Source organism: Eurosta solidaginis, chromosome 3 (assembly GCF_040869045.1).
Source record: "Eurosta solidaginis isolate ZX-2024a chromosome 3, ASM4086904v1, whole genome shotgun sequence".
Lineage (NCBI taxonomy): Eukaryota > Metazoa > Arthropoda > Insecta > Diptera > Tephritidae > Eurosta > Eurosta solidaginis.
This window is the reverse complement of record NC_090321.1, coordinates 102,471,713-102,484,743: the sequence shown is the minus strand read 5'-3', so window position 1 is coordinate 102,484,743 and position 13,031 is coordinate 102,471,713. Positions and strand designations below refer to the sequence as shown.

At 36.1% G+C, this 13,031-nt stretch overlaps 1 protein-coding gene across 3 annotated transcripts in view; it reads left to right on the top strand.

Annotated features, from left to right (window-relative positions):
- Positions 1-13,031, top strand: part of Hr51 (Hormone receptor 51) — a 433,291-nt gene that overhangs the window by 354,744 nt on the left and 65,516 nt on the right. The gene's annotated exons all lie outside the window — the stretch shown is intronic.

The following is a 13,031-nucleotide window of genomic DNA, read 5'->3' as shown; positions in this document are numbered from 1 at the left end:
CGAGCCTTGATACGTGTGCAAATTTTCAATCAAACTTTTGGCCATTCAAAGTGGTAATAAGGCCAATTGACCTTATGTCACCACACCATTACATTAATGCATTGTCATTAAATCATTGTCATCGATGCGGCTTTCATCAGTGACCACAGTCGCTGTAAAATCAATAGTGTTGATTTTAACAGTCGCAAAAAGCAGCAGTCGTGAAATATGAAAATCAGCGCTTTTTGCAAACTGTAAGCGACTGATATTTTGCGTTTGGTTATGATTATTGTTTACTAAGACTAGGCGCGACAGCGTCGTACGTAATACGCTGTACATATTGTAACGAATTTACTGCAATTTCCCTTATTTGCAACCTTCTGCTAAGTTGGAATCACTAAACTGTTGAATAAATAAATCCACTCTTCAATAATGCAAAATGGCTTTTATTAAAATACTTCACAATAACACTTATACTTCGCTTACTGATAGCGTACTTAACTCAAACTGATTGATTATGCCTCAGCCTGTGCCGCTTTTATACTCTTCGGTTTCCTCGTTCACCCATTACTCCTAAGCTCTAGTAATTTCGTGAACCTGGTGCTTGTTTACCCGCTATATACACGTACATTTGCAATTTGTATCCATATGTGTGTATATGTGAGCGGCTGATGATGACATGCGCTTGGGAGTATCTCTCTGTTGCCCCGCACGTATGTGTGCAGACATAATGATTAATTTGTTTACGTACATACAAGTGTAGCAGCTTGCTTTATTGTTGTTGTGGCTTTATTTACTTGGTATCAGATTAGTGATGGGAGTATCACTTAGTGTCACTAATATTTGTCACACTGCCCACCACCTAAGTCTGATCGTCCTGATCAGACAAATCTCTCGATCTAACTTATGCTAGCCTCTCCAAATGAACCACCCTTCTATTTCGTGGTTTCCCAATTGTTTGAATGCGGTAGATGACATCACTGATCCTCAACAACTCTGTACGGGCCTTCCCAACTGCACCAAAATTCGGATGGAACACATTTCCCCCGGTGAGGGTTGTATATCAGTACCAAATTTCCCTTCAAGAAACCTTCCGAATTCTTGTTCTCGCCGTACCTGTGTTCCATCGTACTACTCATTACCCTGGTTCTTTTCCTTACACTCTGTTATTTGGCCAATGAACTACTTCGTAGAGCTTGCGCTGGACGGATTTGCTTTGCATAATCAGTATCGTTCCGACGCTTCACTACAGTAGTGTGCCCTGGCTTGAAACCACCGTTGCATTCTTTCTGCGAAATTCTTTCCTTCGTTTTCGTGCGTCCCTTTGGTTTTTTCAATGCCAGTGTTGCTCTCGCAGGTACTTTTGATTTCGCTTTATTTGGCCCATTCGATCCATCAACCTTTATCTTTGACTTTCGTGGTCTTTGTCGAGTCTTCTCCACCAGTACTCGATTACTGCTGAACCCTTTCTCCAAACTGAAATTAAGTGGCACATCCTGGTTCTTATAACGCGTCACCCCTCTATGCATATCGATCTTGATGTCAACCAAGAAATCCACTCCCAATATAACTTCATCAACAATCTCCGCCACAACGAATTTGTGTAAAACCATGACCTTCCAAATTAAGACTTCACAGATCACTTCTCCCCGGACTTAGTTATACTCGCCAGTGACCGTACGCAACCTTGCTTCAGGTAATGACTTAACTCTCCTATATACCAAATCAGATCGAATCAAGGAATGAGATGCACCCTTATCTACAGTCAGTACACGTTCTTTGCCATCCACATTCCCTCTGACGGTAAGACTGCTCGATTTTCTACCAATTTGCGACACAGATATCACAGGGCATTCAATAGCTGGATCTAGCTCTCGATGTCTACATCTTACTCGCTCTTGCTCATCCCCTCCAGCTTTGTTATTAAGACCACTCATGCTGCTGCAACCACTAGGATCAAGATCGCAATGACGTGCAATGTGACGGGGCTTCCCGCATTTGAAGCATTTGATAAATCTCTCACTCGGCTTTTGCGATCCTTTCAGCGCCTCCAATATTGCGTCTGGCCTTTCTACTTCCACATGGCGTACTTTGAAAACTGGCTTACACAGAAGCGACGCTGTTTCCTGAATCAGAGCTTGAGAAACCGTTTCTGCGAATGTTGGTTTTGGGTTTGCGTATGTAGCTCGCTTTGTTTCGACGTCCCGTATGCCATTTATAAAGCTCTGAATCTTTACCCTTTCAGTGTATTCCACGGGTGCTCCCGCATTCGCTAAATGTGCCAGCCTTTCAACATCCGACGCAAACTCTTGCAATGTCTCACCAGGCTTCTGGAAGCGATTCAGTAACTCCATTTGGTATATCTGTCTCCTATGCTCAGTTCCGTATCGTCTCTCTAGAGCGTCCATTAATGTTTCATGACAGTTCCGTTAGCCCTCTGGAATGGTTTGTAAAATCTCAGCTGCAGGCCCTTTCAACGCCATGAACAGTGCGGCAACTTTATCTTCAACATTCGAGTTTTTCACTGCTGCGGTCTTCTCAAACTGTAGCTTAAAGACCTGGAAAGGAACAGAACCGTCAAAGACGGTGTTTTTACCTTTGGATTACTCGCTAAAACTGCTGGACGATTTAGTTGCAACTCCTGTATATGATCTTCAAAGCATCCATCTCGGCCTCCACTTTATCTTGTCGTTCAGTAAAAGCCTCCAGCTGCGATGAGACTTTTGTTTCCTGTGCCACCAGCTTCGTTGAGATACGCTCTTCCTGTGCTAATATTCGTCACAATATGTATATACATACATGCTGTAACGGCAGCCCTTGTGATTTCCCTAAAATAATTTCCAATCACGTGCAAGCGGGTATATTCACAGATATCTATACAAGGGCAGTAACGATCTTTCCCCTTTCAGCACTTCATACACTAAGGTAAATGCATACATGTGGTAGTTAGATAACTAGAGGGATGCGTATACGTGCATATACGCCCGCTATGACACTCAGCTAAACAGGGGCAGAAAGGCTTTGCTTTACGGTGACAAAGATAAGTGCCGCAAGATACATTTTGGTATATAAGGGGGTCCGCTTAGCATTCGGTATCACAAAAATCGAAAGTCGCGGTCTTAGTGTTGCTTTGCCAAAAGCAGTGAAACAAATTGAAGTTTATTTCAAACAGTGTACAGTGCTAAAAAAAAATAAAGTTTGCAAAAAAAAAAAAGTTTTATGTTAGCAAGTGCGGGTTCCACGCAAAGTGTCGCGCGATCAAGTTCCTGGGAATTTTGTCCAGGATCATCAAAATCCTGGAGCCAGCAAGAAACACGACCCGGTTGGAGGTCAGTTTCCTTTTGCCTTCATATTGCTGATTTTTCGGTAAGTAAAATGTAATTTTTTAGTAATTTTTTTATGTGAAGTGAGAAATTCTTTTTTGTGAAATGTGAATTGTAAGGCCGCACAACAATTTTAATATTCTATCAATTTTCATTCCCATTTGTTTTGCATTAATTTTAATAATTCTAATTTTTAATTTTTATGATAGAAGTTTTTTTCTTTTGTTTGTGAATAAAATTTTTTTTTATTCAACTTTGGAAATTTAAGGAAAACCAAAATTCCTTCGATTTGGTTGACATAAAAATTCCTTTTTGATTCCTTTTTTTGTTAAATTTTTTTTTATACTGTTGTGCAGGCTTGATAATTTTAACGCAGTGAAATAAATGCAAGAATTACAAAAAAATAAAATTTCTAGTGTGTGGTTACTTTTGAATAAGAAGTGAATTAAATATCAAAAGTTTTTATAAAAATGTATGTGAAATCGTCTGTTTTTTTTTTTTTTATTGTGTTGCATTGCCTCATTTGCATATTCTTGCATTTATGAACCGACTATGTGTTTGTGTGGTTATGATTTTGGTGCTAACGTTGTGTGTGTTCTTCCATATTTTCCAGGAACGAGAAGCAGTCGTAGGCCGCGACTTAGAGGAATTTTAAAGAAGATTTAAACTGCCCGGAAGGTTTAGAGCAACAGGAGAAGATAGTTGTTAGAGGACGTCGTCCACCAGCCCGGAGAAAAGCCCGCGAAAATTTTTAAAGGGGGTAGCAATAAAGCGGCAAAATTCACAGAGATACACGCAACACAACATAACTACTTTTTCCAACAAATTGCGCCAACACAGAATCACACCTACACAAACGGAATTCATCATTCGCATACACAAACACAAAATTGGTAAGACAAAATTTACACCAATACACGCACACGTACCCATTTCCACAACACAAGTAAGGCAACATTGTTGACTGAACACGTCAACATTAACTCAACTTTCCACGAGCACGCAACACATAACATTCGCATTTGACCTAGTTTACAAGGCGCAAGCAACCTAGCGGCAGCAGCATTTGGCAACATATAGCTAGTTACGCGAAACATCAGAATACACACCACACATTTTTGTCGGCAATCTTCCATCAGCATCCAAAAGGAGACAGAGCACATCACGGAGAACCCGCCAACCAGCTATCAAATTACTACTGTGTAAGCTAAATCGAGTTGTATGAACAGCACTCAACTCAAATCGAAATTTCCTCAATTTATTTTTCTGTTTGAACATAGTATTAGAGTGTCTCCTTCTGTTTGATAGTCCAAAATAAAGTTATATTTTTAATGAAATCTAATCCTAATATTCCATCGCATGGGATTGGGAAATTGTCTTCTACTACGTGAAATTTGTGTCTAATTAATAGATAATCATCTTTTAAGTCCGCTTTAACCGTGCCAATAGTGCTTGTTATACCTTGACCAATTCCTCTTACATCTGTTTTTTGAGAATTATTTATCGCGACATTATTGTCAATTTGACCCTTTTTTATACCTTTCATGAAAATGAAATGGTATATTAATTTCGTCACGAAACCGAAAATTGTAAGTCCTTAAAGGAAAATAGATAGACTCACCATTAAGTATACCGAAATAATCAGGTTGAAGAGCTGAGTTGATTTAGCCATGTCCGTCTGTCCGTCTGTCTGTTCTTATGCAAACTAGTCCCTCAATTTTTGAGATATCTTGATAAAATTGGTGAGCGGGTGTATTTGGGTGTCCGATTAGACATTTGTAGGAACCGACCGGATCGGACCACTATAGCATATATCCTCCATACAACCGATTTTTCAGAAAAAGAGGATTTTTGTAATATCTTACCGAATTTAACAGATTGAAGCTTCAAACTTCACCACATACTTTCGTATATTGCGCGTATTGGTGCCTGAAAAAATTGATGAGGTCGATAGTATATATAGTATATATCCCCCACAACCGATTGTTCAGATAAGGAACTTTTCGTAATTACTGCCCTATTTTAAGAGCTAGAGGCTTCAAATTTCAACGAATGCTTACGTATATAGCATATATTGTTGTCTGAAAAAATCATAAAGATCGGTGGTATATAGTATATATATGGTGGTATATATAGTATATATATATAGTATATATATATATATATATATATATTCGCAAATTTTAGCCCCATTTTAACAGCTAGAAGCTTCAAATTTCACAGAATACTTACGTATATAGCATATATTGTTGTCTGAAAAAATCATAGAGATCGGTTGTATATATAGTATATATCTCATACAACCGATTGTTCAGATAAGAAACTTTTCGCAATTTCTACCCCATTTTAACAGCTATAAGCTTCAAATTTCACCGATTGCTTACGTATATAGCATATATTGTTGTCTGAAAAAATCATAGAGATCGGTTGTATATATAGTATATATCTCATACAACCGATTGTTTAGATAAGAAACTTTTCGCAATTTCTACCCCATTTTAACAGCTATAAGCTTCAAATTTCACCGATTGCTTACGTATATAGCATATATTGTTGTCTGAAAAAATCATAGAGATCGGTTGTATATATAGTATATATCTCATACAACCGATTGTTCAGATAAGAAACTTTTCGCAATTTCTACCCCATTTTAACAGCTATAAGCTTCAAATTTCACCGATTGCTTACGTATATAGTATGTATTGTTGTATCAAAAAATCATAGAGATTGGTGATATATATAATATATATATGATGGTATATATAGTATATATATATAGTATATATATTTTTTTTGCGATTTCGGCCTCATTTTAACAGCTATAAGCTTCAAATTTCACCAAATGCTTACGTGTATAGCATATATTGATATCTGAAAAAATCATTGAGATCGGTGGTATACATAGTATATATCTCATACAACCGATTGTTCAGATAAGAAACTTTGCGTAATTTCTGCCCCGTTTTAACAGCTAGAAGCTTCAAATTTCACAAAATGCTTACGTATGTAGCATATATTGTTGTCTGAAAAAATCATAGAGATCGGTGGTATATATATTATATACTTCATATAAACTCTCATTGTTGACCCTTTTTTACGGCTACAAGCTTCAAAATTCATCAAATTTCATCAAATAGTTACGTTTACGTCATATATTTTTGAAAGACGTGATTCGTAGTCATAGTTTTTACATGCAGACCACAAAAAACGTGAAGCTTTGCATCCTCACACAGATTACCTACCTATTTTTATACCTTTCATGAAAATGAAATGGTATATTAATTTCGTCACGAAACCGAAAATTGTAAGTCCTTAAAGGAAAATAGATAGACCCACCATTAAGTATACCGAAATAATCAGGTTGAAGAGCTGAGTTGATTTAGCCATGTCCGTCTGTCCGTCTGTCTGTTTGTATGCAAACTAGTCCCTCAATTTTTGAGATATCTTGATAAAATTTGGTGAGCGGGTGTATTTGGGTGTCCGATTAGACATTTGTCGGAACCGACCGGATCGGACCACTATAGCATATATCCTCCATACAACCGATTTTTCAGAAAAAGAGGCTTTTTGTAATATCTTACCCAATTTAACAGATTGAAGCTTCAAACTTCACCATATACTTTCGTATATTGCGCGTATTGTTGCCTGAAAAAATTGATGAGATCGGTCGTATATATAGTATATATCCTATACAACCGATTGTTCAGATAAGGAACTTTTCGTAATTACTGCCCTATTTTAAGAGCTAGAGGCTTCAAATTTCAACGAATGCTTACGTATATAGCATATATTGTTTTCTGAAAAAATTATAAAGATCGGTGGTATATATAGTTTATATATGGTGGTATATATAGTATATATATATATATATATATATATTTTTTTGCAAATTTTAGCCCCATTTTTACAGCTAGAAGCTTCAAATTTCACAGAATACTTACGTATATAGCATATATTGTTGTCTGAAAAAATCATAGAGATCGGTTGTATATATAGTATATATCTCATACAACCGATTGTTCAGATAAGAAACTTTTCGCAATTTCTCTCCCATTTTAACAGCTATAAGCTTCAAATTTCACCGATTGCTTACGTATATAGCATATATTGTTGTCTGAAAAAATCATAGAGATCGGTTGTATATAGTATATATCTCATACAACCGATTGTTCAGATAAGAAACTTTTCGCAATTTCTACCCCATTTTAACAGCTATAAGCTTCAAATTTCACCGATTGCTTACGTATATAGCATATATTGTTGTCTGAAAAAATCATAGATATCGGTTGTATATATAATATATATCTCATACAACCGATTGTTCAGATAAGAAACTTTTCGCAATTTCTACCCCATTTTAACAGCTATAAGCTTCAAATTTCACCGATTGCTTACGTGTGTAGCATATATTAATGTCTGAAAAAATCATTGAGATTGGTGGTATACATAGTATATATCTCATACAACCGATTGTTCAGATAAGAAACTTTGCGCAATTTCTGCCCCGTTTTAACAGCTAGAAGCTTCAAATTTCACAAAATGCTTACGTATATAGCATATATTGTTGTCTGAAAAAATCATAGATATCGGTTGTATATCTCATATAACCGATTGTTCAGATAAGAAAGTTTTCGCAATTTCTACCCCATTTTAACAGCTATAAGCTTCAAATTTCACCGATTGCTTACGTATATAGTATGTATTGTTGTATCAAAAAATCATAGAGATCGGTGATATATATAATATATATATGATGGTATATATAGTATATATATATAGTATATATATTTTTTTTTGCGATTTCGGCCTCATTTTAACAGCTATAAGCTTCAAATTTCACCAAATGGTTACGTGTGTAGCATATATTGATGTCTGAAAAAATCATTGAGATCGGTGGTATACATAGTATATATCTCATACAACCGATTGTTCAGATAAGAAACTTTGCACAATTTCTGCCCCGTTTTAACAGCTAGAAACTTCAAATTTCTCAAAATGCTTACGTATATAGCATATATTGTTGTCTGAAAAAATCATAGAGATCGGTGGTATATATATTATATACTTCATATAAACTGTCATTTTTGCCCCTTTTTTACAGCTAGAAGCTTCAAAATTCATCAAATTTCATCAAATAGTTACGTTTACGTCATATATTTTTGAAAGACGTGATTCGTAGTCATAGTTTTTACATGCAGACCACAAAAAACGTGAAGCTTTGCATCCTCACACAGATTACCTACCTATTTTTTATTTTATATTTATCTTAAAAAATCGTTTAGATATGTTCAAATTTCACCAAATGCTTACGTGTATAGCATATATTGTTGTCTGAGAAAATCACAGATACCGGTGGTATACATAGTATATATCTCATACAACCGATTGTATATATATTATATACCCCATATAAACTCTAATTTTTGCCTCCTTTTTACGGCTAGAAGCTTCAAAATTAATCAAATTTCATCAAATAATTACGTTTACGTCATATATTGTTGAAATACGTGATCCGTAGTCATAGTTTTTACACGCAGACCACAAAAAACCTGAAAATTTGCATCCTCACACAAAGTACCTACCTGTTTTTTATTTTATATTTATCTTAAAAATCGTTAAGGTATGTAGATCTGTTCACTATATATTTCTTATATTATACATCCGATTATTCGGAGATTACGAGCGGGATAAGATTATTGTTCAGCCTCATTCATGAAAGGTATGAAGTCTTCGGCACAGCCGAAGACAGTCCCGTTTTTACTTGTTTATTTTATATTTATCTTAAAAATCGTTAAGGTATGTAGATCTGTTCACTATATATTTCTTATCTTATACATCCGATTATTGGGAGATTACGAGCGGGATAAGATTATTGTTCAGCCCCATTCATGAAAGGTATGAAGTCTTCGGCACAGCCGAAGACAGTCCCGTTTTTACTTGTTTATTTTATATTTTTCTTAAAAATCGTTTAGATATGTTCAAATTTCACCAAATGCTTACGTGTATAGCATATATTGTTGTCTGAGAAAATCATAATACCGGTGGTATATATAGTATATATCTCATACAACCGATTGTTCAGATAAGAAACTTTGCGCAATTTCTTTCCCATTTTAACAGCTAGAAGCTTCAAATTTCACCAAATGCTTACGTGTATAGCATATATTGTTGTCTGAGAAAATCATAGATACCGGTGGTATATATAGTATACATCTCATACAACCGATTGTTCAGATAAGAAACTGTGCGCAATTTCTGCCCCTTTTTAACAGCTATACGCTTCAAATTTCACCATATGCTTGCGTATATAGCATATATTGTTGTCTGAAAAAATCATAGAGATCGGTGGTATATATATTATATACCCCATATAAACTCTAATTTTTGCCCCCTTTTTACGGCTAGAAGCTTCAAAATTCATCAAATTTCATCAAATAGTTACGTTTACGTCATATATTGTTGAAATACGTGATTCGTAGTCATAGTTTTTACACGCAGACCACAAAAAACCTGAAACTTTGCATCCTCACACAATGTACCGACCTGTTTTTTATTTTATATTTATCTTAAAAATCGTTAAGGTATGTAGATCTGTTCACTATATATTTCTTATCTTATACATCCGATTATTCGGAGATTACGAGCGGGATAAGATTATTGTTCAGCCCCATTCATGAAAGGTATGAAGTCTTCGGCACAGCCGAAGACAGTCCCGTTTTTACTTGTTATTATTGAAATATCCGCTCCCGTACCGATTAAGAGGGTTGATATGGACTCATTCAGAGTTGTTCTGGCAGATATGTAGCTATTAAGATGTAAATTGAAAATATATAATTTTTTATTTATTGAGGTGGAGTTTGTTGGTTTTCCTCTTGTGAAACATTTCGGACATTTCTGGTGGTATTGCGGGTATTTCCTCGCGATCCGAAATTTCGACCAGATCTTTGGTTATTTTGTATGTTATTATTATTATTGTTATTATTATTATAGGTATTGAAAGAACGTCTATAATTTACTCTATAATTATTGTTTTGGTAACTCCTACGGAAGTTACCTCGGAACTGATTTTGTTGGCGAATATGTAGTATTGAATTTGGATTTCCAGTTACTTCTGTGCAACTGTTAGTATATTTTGATATGACTTCGTTCATTATTGTGAACGTTCCAGCTTGCATAATTGTTTTTACCTTGTCGTTGGAGCAGTCTTTACACATAGATTTCACAGCTGATTGTGTAACATACTTGGTTGCTAACTCTGGTGTTAGTCCATCAGATATGTAAGCGCCTTCCAACGATTTTGTGAGCCTTCCAATTTCAGCAGTGTATTGGTTTACCGTTTTACTACGTTGCTGGATGTTCAGGGCCTTGCTGTCAAAACTTCAACTGATTCACCTTTGATTGCTGTTTTTAATTTTTGTTTTATTGCCTCGATTGAGCTTCCAGTGCTCAACAGGTTTCTGGCTGTTCCTTTCAGCTTGGTTTTTATCATTGAAACTGCTACAGCTTCATGGGTATCCTTAATTTGTTCTAGGATATCTAAAGCGTCCAGGAAGCTATTTAAGTTCTCAGCTTTACCATCGAATTCTGGCAGAACTGTCGAAGCAATCTTTAAAAATTCGACTATTGTTTGTGACATTTTGTCGCTTTCTGTTTGCGAATCTTTATCAGTAATTTCAATTTTTAGGGCTTCCCCTAAATTGGGTTGAGTCTCTGGTAATAGGACAGCAAAGTTTATTTCTATTCCTTTTTCAAATGACGTTGGGACCAATGCCTTAACGTTGTTTCTACTCAGTGAGGATACCAATTTATCTCCGACACTGGAAAGAATTTGTTGTGCTTCTAGCTGATGTTTAGCTGTTAAATTGCTATATACCCTTTGTATGATTTTTCCTATATTGTTTAATGACTGTAATATTGTCGTGAGGTGTTTCAACACAGTAAATCTTAGTATGGTTGTATTTTTGGTGATACACTTATAAGACTTTTCCTCCAAGGTCTTCTCTTCCACAAGCTTGTTCAGAATGGTTTCCCATTTCTCCATTGGGGTATATATTTGTCCCTTAGGATTAGACTTTGTCTATGCCATCTGCTCGACTCATGTATCTTTTCTTTAAGAATTTATTGTGAGCTGAGTATAATTCGAGAAACAAATTGAGCCAAGTGCAAATTGTTAATATTATCAACAAAATCTTGATATATTCTAAGGCCTCACTATGGCCAACGGCCTGAATGGAATTAATTGCTTTGCATTGGGTTCTTCTACTTTGGATTCTTTACCTCCCATTTCGAAATAATAAGATTTTCTTATGTTTATTTATTTATTTATTTATTGATATTAGTCGGTACGTCCCATATATTTAACTTCGTACCTCCACCTTCCTTCAGCTGTGGTTAGTGCGGGTACTAATACATTTTCTAAGGTGGGTTCCCTAGGTATGTCAATCAGCTTCCACCATTTTTAAGCGAAACTAATGACTTTTCTGCTTCTCTTAATTTCCTTAATGATATTGTTACGAATATTAGCAACGCTAAGGGGTACTATCATCTCTAATGCGATGCTAAGTAGTGACTTGTATGCACATCAATTGATCAATCATTATGTCTACACATATGTACGTACACGCAGCGGAGAACCAACGCACAAACACATGCAGATATCTTATCTGACATGCTCCCAAAAGTATGCAATTATAATTGTGGAAGGGTCGCTCACAAATACACGCGCATATGAGAAGCTATACAAGTGTATCTGTAGTTATAATTATACAGCAGTAACTAAGTAAATTCTGGAAGAGCCTAGAAGTATGCAAACGAGAAATCAAAGAGTATAAAGGCCGAAACAGTAGAGGCGCGACAATCAGTTTGATTTAATCATTCCATCTGTCGAGCAGTAGCAGTGCTATTTTTTAAAATACTTTAATAAAGGCCATTTTGCATTATTGAATAGTGGTGTTATTTATTCAACAGTTTAGTAATTCGAACGTTAGCAAAAGATTGCAATTGGTGTCAGAAGAGGAATTGTTGAATAAATTCCGAAGATTGGGAATACAACTTGGACATGGCAAAGTTGAGTGAATTGACTGACGGAGGAGTTGGAAGTCCGTGGATTGGCTACTTTTGGCAATAAATCCCAGCTAAAAAGACGACTAAGTGTAGCTATGGTATTTGAAGCAATCAATACTGAGGAGTATGTTTTTCATTTGATAGCGACAAAACAACAACAAAAATGGAAGAAAAAAACGAAACACCGCAGACAGTGACGAGCACAATATCTGGACAAACATCGACAATGGCATCTCAGCTGGAGTCACAGGAGGCACGCATTTCAGAAATTGCGACGCCATTTCATCTCAATTGGAAGAACAGAAGACATATATGTCATCTCAACTGGAAGCGCAAGAGGGACGTATATCTAGAATGTCGAAACAAATTTCGGAACAGGTATCATCGCAGCTCTTTGCTAAACTGGAAGAGCAGGGTGCAAAAATTTTACAACTCGAGGACAAAATGTATGCCGAGATAGCAGCGTTGAAAGGTCTTATGCAACAGTTACAACTAAATCGTCCAGCTGTTCCAGCGAGCAATCCGAAGGTAAAAACTCCATCTTTTCACGGTTCTGTACCCTTCCAAATGTTCATGCTTCAGTTTGAGAAGACGTCAGCAGTGAACAGCTGGAATGCTGAAGATAAGGTTGCTGCATTGTTCGTGGCATTGAAAGGGCCTGCAGCT